We start from the raw sequence: 11,217 nt of genomic DNA, 5'->3' as shown, positions 1-11,217 counted from the left end.
CAAATATTTATCGATACTCGAAAAGCGCTTTATTAAAAAAAATCTTTGAAACGTTCAGCTGCAGACCGAAAATTCTTACGTGAGTGCGAAAGTGAAGGACACGCTTCAGATATTCTTCCGAATACTACAGTGAACAATCATTTCGTGAAATCTCTTGAAATTAGATACGGACAGCCAAACTCATATATCTAAACTCATAAACATAGAAAACAAGTGGAATCTAGCATATTCACAAGCACTTGAAGAGTTTGTTCAACAAATCGAAGTGCAAATTTTGTTTGCTCCGCGACTTATATAGTAGGAAGCGTCATAGTATCTCCAGGTTGAGGTGGTAGCCAATAATACTTTCAGTACTCTGGTGTCATATAGTCGCCTGCTAGCAGTAAAAATTTTTTAAAGGGGTAATATATTTTTCAATGTATGACTTCGCAACAAACCACTTTCAGAGACTTCGCGACATCTTGGATGAGTTTTGAGTTTTTTCAATTGTATATGAAGTGTCATTATAGAGAGTTCGTCTTTAGCCCATTAAAACCTTATTCTAAAGCTAATTTGAGTTACCTCAAGCAATGCTATGGGAAATATCCGACTTAATTTTTGAACACGTCAGAAAACAGTAGCCAATGTTCACCATCTAAGAATAAATGAAAAACCCAGTTTAGTTCCAGATCCTAGGTATATACAAACATAAAAAACGACGTCTCTCTGATTTTTCCTATTTTATGCAATTTTCATTGCATTTTGAAATTAGAGATCGTGATGTTCCAGTTGGTCCTACCACACAAATAAAAAATTTGCCTGAACAGTTTCACATCATGGAGCGAATGTATACCTTAGAATCAATAGGACTCTGACCAGGAATCAAGACCATCTTTTCGGTTTGACTAGGTATATGGGTCGGTACGAAGAACAATGGTGTAAAATATGAGGCTTATATTTAATCATAATAATAATAATAATAATACATTTATTATTTACCAATACATAAGTAATACAAAATAACTTTACAAAACAAAAGTATCGAATGAAGGTAAATAAAAGGAGAACAGTTAGACTCTGCAGCCAATTCTTCCACAGTCCCCTTGAGAAGTCAATAAATACATATACAATAAGTAAAGTAAACTATACATTTTCGAACTCTAATCAAATAGTTCGTTGAACAACTATGGTTGTTGAGTAGGATTTCATAAAACATAATCAAAAGGTACAGGCAACAAACTATTATTGACTAAATAGAAATCGTTTATACCTAAATTTAAATGCAGCATAAGACAACGAAAAATTAGGTACATCCAGGACATCGCCGAAAGTCACTATATTATAAAAGAAAAATCGTTTGAATAATTCTTTTTTATGCTTGGGTATAGTAAGCATGTTCCTCCGTCGCAAGTTCAAATGATGCACGTCAGTCCTAAATCCAACTTTTTGATATAAGTATTGGGGGATTCTATTTTTCAGAATTTTGTAAAAAAAACATGCCATATGATGCTTTCGACGATTGAACATACTTAGCCACCCAGCATCCTTTAATTTATGTGAAATACGCCGTGAAATACGTGTGAAATACGAAATTTATGTGAAGGACGCCGTATTCCATCTCTATCATTCTCATACAAGAATTTTGACCCTTTTTTACTCTTCTTATATCAGAACTATCGATACAAGGTCCATAAACTACGTCACAATGATTGAAATGGGAGGGAACCATACTATCACACAACTTGATTTTCAATTTGTAGTTCAGAAAGTGTCCTTGACTATAAATACGTTTCAATGACATATATGCAACTTTTAATTTTTGGGTAATATGGTGTTTGAATCGTAACATATTATCCATAATCAGTCCAAGATTCTTACAGTAATCAGCAACTTCAATCTTATCTCCTCCTACCCTTATTGTCATTATATTCTTTGCTGAGGTCACTTCTTGATCAGTGTCAACTAAGAGTGCAACAGATTCACTTGAGTTGATTTTTAATGAATGACTATTTGTGAGGGTCAGTAATTGATTTAGGTCAGAATTGATGTTGTCCGTAGCTTCCACTAGATCACAAATTTTGAAAGAAAGATATAGCTGTGTGTCATCTGCATAAAAATGTTATTTACAGTTTGTCAGGTGTAGAGAGAAGTTGCTAGTGTAAATGGTGTATAATAATGGTCTCAAAATACTTCCCTGTGGAATGCCCTGACATATGTCCACAGAATCCAAAATATTATCATCTAATTTCATCTGTTGTGACCTACCAGATAGATAAGACTCAATAATTGAACAAGCAGCTGCTGTGGATCCAATGAAATGTAAGATAGAGAGAAGAATATCATGTCTCAAGGTATCAAATGCTTTGGAGTAATCAAGTAGAACTAGAGCACACATTTCATTACTATCAATTGACCTCAATATATCATCAGCAATAGCACACAGTGCTGATGAACAACTGTAGCCAAACCTGAATCCACTCTGATATAATGGAAGTATATTATTATCTTCGATGTGTGTTCTCATTTGCAGTTCAAGAATTTTTTCTAATACTTTCGATAGGGTTGGCAGCACGTTTATACTTCGTAGGTGACTGTATTCCGTTGGGTTAATGATTTTTGCTAATGGATGTAACAAAAATTCAAACATTCATTCACAACATGAGTGATGTATATAATTATATATGGACAACAGAGCAGAATCATGTTAATATTTATATTGTCAGTCCCGAAAGACTTGGATTTTATATCATTGTGATATTATTGTGGAAACCTGATCCTCAGTTGTTTGAGAAAAATGCAGAAAACTGCTAATGTTGTCTTTAATAGAATTAGAATAGTAATTAACTGTATTAGTTCGAGGTGGTAGGCCATTACTCAGTGCATTAACACAATAATCATTCAAAATATTGACATCTCTAAGATTATCAGGTAGTAGTAGTACTATTTATTTTTCTTGTTTAAAAGTATAAAATTATTTTTGATTCAAAGTGAGGCTCATACTAACATCGGGATCATAAATTGAGGAGGGATTTCCAAATATGAATTCCAAAGTGTGACAGTTGATATAGTATAACCCTTTGTCGTTACTGAAAATGGTCATGAATTACTTTCCGAGTTTGCCTAAAATTCCAAGCGTGCCAAATCAAAAGGCAGAGACAACGCAGAAATATCTGTGGAACATGTGATTGTCAGATATGAAGTTCAACTTCCACTTTAATACAACAAGAGACACCATTTTGAATGTGAAATATGACAGAGAACCAATTCCTCAGGATAAAGATCTGAAACTGATGAAACCATCAGCTAATGCCAATCGAAATTACTCGGAGAGAATGGTGCTACTGTTTTTTTAAATATTATTGAGGTGATCAACATAAGTTCACTGAAAAAATAGTACTAACGAAAAGAGGAAAAACTTAAATTTTCACTTGACCAGTTGTGGGGAATTGTGCCTCTAAGTAACTACCAACAAATCAAAAAGAGGTTAGTAATGAGTAGCATAAAGACTGTTTTGAACCATGATGTTTGGCTATATGAATATCAGAGAAACAAATCGAAAAGAAAAACAATTTTCCACCTATAAACATTTGAAAATTGAGTTGGAGCTTTTATCACCATTGAAATCAATTTTATGTGTATCATTGAAATTTTGAGGAGGATGATTTTCAGTTACTGAACAACTAATCTCAACTAAACAATATTTCAAGTGAGTGAAGCATAATTTTGTTTTATATCCTGCGATGAATGATGAAAACTCTATTGAACTATCTTCAATCAAGTTTGAAAAAACTGTAATCTATTCATTATCAAATCTCAGATAAGATTGATATAATGTTACTGATTTTACAAAAACAAATAAAGTTATTGATAAAATGGAAACAGTGGAGCCCAATAGAAAATAAAGTGTAATGTATCCATATTTAAGAATATTTGAAAATGAAACTTTGATCCTGAACATTGATCCAAATTCAGGTATTTTTCAAGATTGATGTTATTTCACTTGTGAACGCTTCATTAAAGAATAAACGACTTTGTAAATCATTGCTTGTGATACAAAAAACTTTATTAAATCCATTACATAATATATGAGAACATTCTTCTCGAAAGAAAAAGTCTCATTTTCTCAAAATATGCCTTGAATAATATAAAACGTAACTCGGCATTTTGTCTCCACATCACGAACTTTGTTCCAACCTACACTTCTAGAAAAATAAGGCTTGTGATCGCTGACCCGAAACACGAATGAGTCCCTTGAATTATGACCTTCGGATTCTCCGTATTAAAACATGGAAAAATTAAGGGAACATTTGAATTTTGGAACGGTTCCAGTTACGCTCAACAAAACAATCTCCAACAGTTCCGCACCAACTCTGCGAGTTCCTGAAATAGCACGTTACAGCGAATGGGCCATTTATTCTGAAGAGAACCGGATGTTCGCAATGCAACCCTTGCATTATGCAATTTACAATCCGAGGTGCGGTTGTGTCGGCGATAAACTCTTTAACAAAGAAACCGGCACCGAAGACGCCAGAAACGAAAATATTTGGAAAAGAAAAAAGGGTTACATATTTATGACAAATTTTACATTGGTTGTCGTATTTGTACTATTTTCAGCTAATGGAAAGACACGATTCATTGAAGTTACCACTACATATTAAAAATTGAATTTCACTACCGCCTCAACTGGCAATTTTATTTTTTATAATAGTGGCGAAAACTTTTCGGAGAAACAAATTATAAAATGAAAAGCGAAATGAAAATTTCTATGTTTTTTACCACTTTTTTTTGTAACTAACGTTACTGCAGTTTCGTCCTATACGGACATTTTCAAACTTATACAGGGTGTAACTGAATAAGTGTAAAACATTTAAGGAGTTGATTCCTCATCGAAAAAAAGATAGGATCATTCATATAAAGAAACTTCATTGGAGCATTCAGATACAGCCACTTAAAGGGGGTACACTGAAAAAGTTACAATATTAAAATTAACCTGACGTTTTGTACTACCAAAAACACACTCAGCCAGTAATTTATTTGGTTTACCCCATGGTTGTAACGGGCGGAAAACGCAACCCCTAAAATTTATTTCCAATGTAACTTTTTATCTTATTATTTGTTTACCATTTAAAAATGTAATTCCGATAGCATGCCTCATTCTAAACAAACAATATCTCTTGGGTTTTTTGCCCAAAATAAACCAGTTCGCAGCAAAAAATTATTTTACGAACAACTACAGAGATACATCGTCATAAATGCGAACTGGATTTATTGTTATTTTGTAGTTAGTACCTAAATTAAACGATTAAAGGGTAATAAACAAAACTAATTTATTAATAACAAAACACATAACATGTAGAAATCATAGTAAATGTTCAATATGTCTACCTTCAGATATTACGCATGCGTCTAGACGTCGGCGCATTGAGCCACGTATTCGATCAAATATTCCTGGAGTCTCTCTGATCACACTGCACGCATCGATGATGCGGTTTCTTAAGTCCTCTACATCGCGGATTGGAGTACGATAAACTAAATGCTGTAAATGGACCCAATAGGAGAAATCGAGATGATTGAGATCCGGGGATCAAGTGGGCCAGTTCTGTGGTCCTCCTCGACCTATCCACTGATTTGCATATGTTTCAGTTAAATGCTGACGTGCTACTTGACTAACATGGGCGGGAGCCCCATCATGCATAAATAACATATCCTTTCTGACGCCCAAAAGAACTTTCTCCAGCAGTACTGGATGCACTCCTCTAAAAAATTAAACGTATGCCTCACCATTCAATCGAGGAGGTAGAAAATGAAGCCCAATTAAATCATCCCCAATAACTCTGAGCCACACGTTAAGAGAAAACTGTTCTTGATGGTTAGTTTCGACAATAGCGTGAGGGTTTTCATCAGCCTATATGTGGTAATTATGAAAATTAATAATCTTGTCCCAAGAAAAACTACATTCGTCTGTGAATTCTATCGTCTTCAGAAAGTCAGAATTTCTTCTAATCATTTCCAGCATCCAATTGCAAAATTCAAGACGGTTCGGAAAGTATCGCGGTAACAGTGCCTGTACTCGTTGCAGATGGTAAGGGTATAAGAGTTGTTCCTTTAAAATTCGAAATACCGTCATATGATCAACATTAACCTGGAAAGCAATCTTTCTAGTACTGGTAGTAGGTTGTTCTTCAATCAAATCAAGTACTGCTTCTTCAAGATGTGATGGCGACCACAATCCTGCGTTATTTTGTCCAATGAACCATATTCTCGTAATCGTTGATGAAGTCGAGCAAATATTCTATGTGAAGGATGCTGCCGTTGAGGATACATTTCAGCATATCTTCTAGAAGCTTCTAACCCATTCCCCTGCGACAGACTGTAAACGTAATGCATATCAGCCATTTCCTCATTTGTGTATGCCATTTCAATAACAAGTGAATAATTAAAGTAACAAATTAAGAACAAGACAACAACACACAATTAGTAATAATTCAATTTCGAAAATTCACAAACTGACAGCGTAATACCAATTTAATTGTCACTATCTCTAATAGCGACCTACTAGATAGATTAGTTTCGTATTTTTGCATCTCTGTAGTTGTTCCTAAAATAATTTTTTGCTGCGAACTGGTTTATTTTGGGCAAAAAACCCAAGATACATTTTTTGTTTAGAATGAAACAGGCTATCAGAAATACATTTTCGAATGGTGAACAAATAATAAGACAAAAAGTTACATTGGAAATCAATTTTCTGGCTAAGTGTCTTTTTGGTAGTACAAAACGTCAGGTTAATTTCAATATTGTAACTTTTTTAGTGCTTGCTAAAAATATTGTTATACAAATTTCATGTACCCCCGTTAAGGAGCTGTATCTTAAGGGATGCTTCAATGAAATTTCTTTATATGAAAGATCCTATCTTTTTTCGATGAGGAATCACCTCCCTGAATGTTTTACACTTATTCAGTTACACCCTGTACAGGACAAAACTGCAGTAACGTTAGTAACAAATGAAAGTGGTAAAAAACATAGGAATTTTCATTTCTCTTTTCATTATGATTTCCTACTACGTAGTAACGACTACATCCATCAATTTATTCAAATTATGAAACTGTATTTTTCCCACAAATATTTTCAATGTGTTTATTAAACAGCTCACAAACCACAAGAGGGGACTAAATCATCTGTCGGTAACAAATAAGACAGATGGGTATCCGCGGCTAAGCTAAACAGTGGAGACGGGAGTGGGTTAAACAACTTAGCAAATTTCAAATAGATCTTAATGGGCGCCAGGTAAATTTAATCCTCCAGATACCCTAAGTAACTCACAATATCAATAACTTACCAATTAATATTGGAAATAAAAGATAAAAATCCCCAATATGATTTATTCAGTAATCCTAACTTACATGGATTAACCAACAACGCTTCTAAGACAACAATGCAATATTCACACTACTACGCGATGTTCAAATGTCCATACAAGAGCGCGGTGTATCTAACCACGAATTCAATCAGCCATAAATTACGGTAGTAACGACGCTCAAAAAAAACTACAATACGTCGAGTAAAACTACCACGAAAATTGAGTAGGTGAAATCGTAAATACTAGTATCGGATGGTAAGACAAACTCGTTTGCGTCGCGTGAGCTCAGGCGTAGGCGCATCGGTGTCAATCAGCAATCGTGAAAGGAAGAATATACCTCAATTTCCGTTTCACAAATATCTATGTCAATCAGGTATCAATAACAAACTCTTAATCAATAAACGATAAACAAACACTATATCAACAGGTATCAATAAACATAAGGGCAACAATTATTCAAATATCTCAGTATATCACAAATATTCAATTAAATCAATTATAACTTGCGTGCTCCTTTTGGGCCACCCGGTATATGGTGTTAGGCTACCCTGTAGTATGGCGGAGATGGATCACCCTGTAGCACCGGAGATGGATCACCCTGTAGCACCACCAAGATAGATCACCCTGTAGCACCGGTGGATCACCCTGTAGTACGGCGGAGATGGATCACCTTGTAGCACCACCAAGATAGATCACCCTGTAGGGCACGACAAGCTGGACCAGTAATGGATCACCAAATAAGATCCAGAAAGAAAATAAAGGAAAACAGGAACCCTTGACGAAGACAAAAAAAAGCAGGAAGAAAAGCAGGAAGAAAAACAGGAAGAAAAAAAAGCAGGAAGAAAAACAGGAAGAAAAACCCTACGGAAGAAAATTCTCAATCAGAATCAGATGAAACAAGGTGAGATTCAACCCCCCATTCAATAGGACTATTTGACTAATCAATACCCCTGGTATATTTTCATCAAGCAAAGTAGCAAGATAACAAGAGTATATTTTTGGGTGCCCTGTATAACCATATGATCCGTAAAAATCAAGAAAATTGAATGAGTGTTGAAACCTCTCTTCAATACTAATATTCCGTTGAGATATAACGATGGAACCAGAAATTACTAAAATCATTTAAAACACATTTAATGGTAAAATTCTTACCCTGGCCAAGGGGTTTTCTATACGATTCTTCGTGTGCGGTGTTCTGCACGGAAGTCCTGCTGGGACTTGATGAGTGACTGAGGGCCTTCTGTTTCTTATGAATCTAGAGACGAGAAACGAAGGTTGTAGAATTGAAGAAGTGATATCATAGCTAAGATCACATGAGAGATGCGACAGTGATTCAAACATACCTAATTTCGGAAATCCTTCCACCTGGCACGAGTTCGGTATCCACCACAAATCCTCAAAAGAGCTTAAGTTTCCGACTGCAAATATCCACACCAAAATGACCAATCAGTCTTCCACTATACAATCCTGACTTGTAGAAATAATCCCCGTGAAGGATGGCACAAATACAACCAAATATATCCTACAATCAGTCTGATGATACCCTTTGAACTCCGAACCAAGCTCACCGAAGGCTAACTTCCAAATACTAAGAGAATGCCACATCTGACAGCTAACCAGTTGTTGCCACAGTGCATCCAATCTACACTACAAGCACCGAGGGGGCGCTGTGCACAACATCATAAATCTAACAATTCCTCCACAGCCACTTGATACATCATCAACAAGTCCATGACCCATCAAAACTCCTTCTCAAAGCAATGCAACCCTAAAACAACCCTTGACAACTTGAGTAACCGATCAATCCCTCACCCGTGAACAACTGTAGAACTAGTTCGGTGTAAGTCGACGGAACGACACTACGAAAGTTCGGCAGATGTCAACCAACAGCTGTCTCTTAACCTTGTTTACGAATATTTACAAAATATATTGTTCCAACCTATTTTCAACTATTTACCAATCCTTATTCATGCGATGGAATAGAAACATATAAGGTAAGTCGCCATAACCTTCCCTTTCAGTACAAATATTAGAGCATTCATATTATGCAGAATATTTACCGAAAATATCAAACAGTATTCAGAAACCCAGAGGTAACTAATATTGTTTTTCAGGCGATATGGCTCTAATATGTCAGTAAACCTTCTGGAAGTGATGAATAACAATCTATGCAAGAAATATTCTCGGAAAGGTATAGGGAATAAGGCAGACAACGGCTGAAAAAAATGATAGGTGAAGAAAACTGAGAAACAAACAATAACAACTATTTCAACCTAGCGAGGAATTTCGGATCTCCAATGTCGATTGGCAATAGGAGAACGCGTAAGTACTGGTCAAAGCAGTTAGTCAGGGAGCATACATTTATTCTTATACATTTCAGGTATGGTTTTCTATGGAACGGAAGATTCCCATTACTATGATGTTAAATGAATAAAATGAACTTGTAACTGAATTACATTGTTAATATCCTCTGAATAAAGATCTTAAAAGGTAAGGTAGTGGTTTTGAAAGGTCACATAAGAGCAGTTTGATCTAGTGCTAAATTGAAACGTAGCAACTTCTTTGAAAATGTAGGTCGGGCACACTGACAAACCAGATGTGTCCCTAGCTGTGACGAAAAGTTCGTCATCAATAAATGACAATTCTGTCGATTCCATAGTAAATAAACGAACAATATCTACAATATTTACAAGTAAATTTAGACCGTTACAATTCCCCCCTTGCCTCAAGAAAATTTACTAGCGTAAATTTTCATCAGCGCTAGCTGACTTTAGGTCTTTCGCATTCCATATCCCCTTATAATTACCGTCTTCATCTCTTAATTCATATGTCCACGGGGATACCCTTTTTTTAATATAAAAAGGCCCGACAAATCTTGGCGCTAGCTTAGCACTAAAATATTTGTCCGCCTCTGATACCACAAAATTCTTCCTCCAAACGGGTTGATTTGGCCAAAATTCTTCACTCCTTCTTCGAAGGTTATAAGTTTTTTCATTCTTTCGAGCAGCCACATCTAACCTTTTCCTTATCTCCTCAAAGAGTTTTCTGAATCCTTCAGGCCTCGAATCTTCAGCAGGTTCACTATCAACCAATAGATTTTTCCTCCGAGAGGTCTCCTCTCCGCACAAAACCATTGAGCGGCCGAAATTCACGAAATATGGAGTGTGGTTAGTCGTCTCATGTCGAGCCGTTCTCAAGGCGCATGATAGCTTGGGTAAGTTGAAATCCCAGGTCCTGTGATTATCGGACACATACATAGCCAACATTGACTTCAATGTTCTGTTCACTCGTTCAGTCGGGTTTGCCTGAGGATGATAATGGGCATTATACCTAATTTTCACCTTATATTCTTCCACGAGTTTTCTCATCTGTCGAGATCGGTATTGCGGCCCATTATCGCACAAAAGAATTCGGGGAACTCCATATACCAGAAAAACTTCCTCTTCGATCTTCCTTATGATGATTTCTGCTGTTGACGATCTTAGCGGAAAGACTAATGAAAACTTGCTAAAGTAATCTGTTACGACTAAGATAAATTTATTGCCTTTTGTAGATCTAGGTAAGGGTCCCATGATATCACTGGCGATCATTTCCCATGGCCGGGTCACTTTCGGTTGTGGAGTCATTAGTCCATTTGGCCCTCTGAGGTCGGGTTTATAGGCGGAACAAGTGGAACAATTTCGAACAAACTTCGACACGTCAGATTTCATCTTTGGCCAATAATGCCTTTCCCTGATACGATGGTAGGTTTTGAATATTCCTTGATGTCCTGAGGTCGGGTCTGCATGAGCTTCAATAAGAATTTTCTTCCGATCCGCTTTTGGTACAACTAACTTCCAAACGTCGGTTTGGTCTTCTAATTCCACGTAACACGGTTTGAC

The sequence above is a fragment of the Leptinotarsa decemlineata genome, unplaced genomic scaffold (assembly GCF_025532065.1).
Source record: "Leptinotarsa decemlineata unplaced genomic scaffold, Ldec_3_MD MMD2_tig00000199_RagTag_RagTag, whole genome shotgun sequence".
Taxonomy (NCBI): Eukaryota; Metazoa; Arthropoda; class Insecta; order Coleoptera; family Chrysomelidae; genus Leptinotarsa; species Leptinotarsa decemlineata.
The sequence above is the reverse complement of the archived record's forward strand: the minus strand, read 5'-3'. Positions refer to the sequence as shown.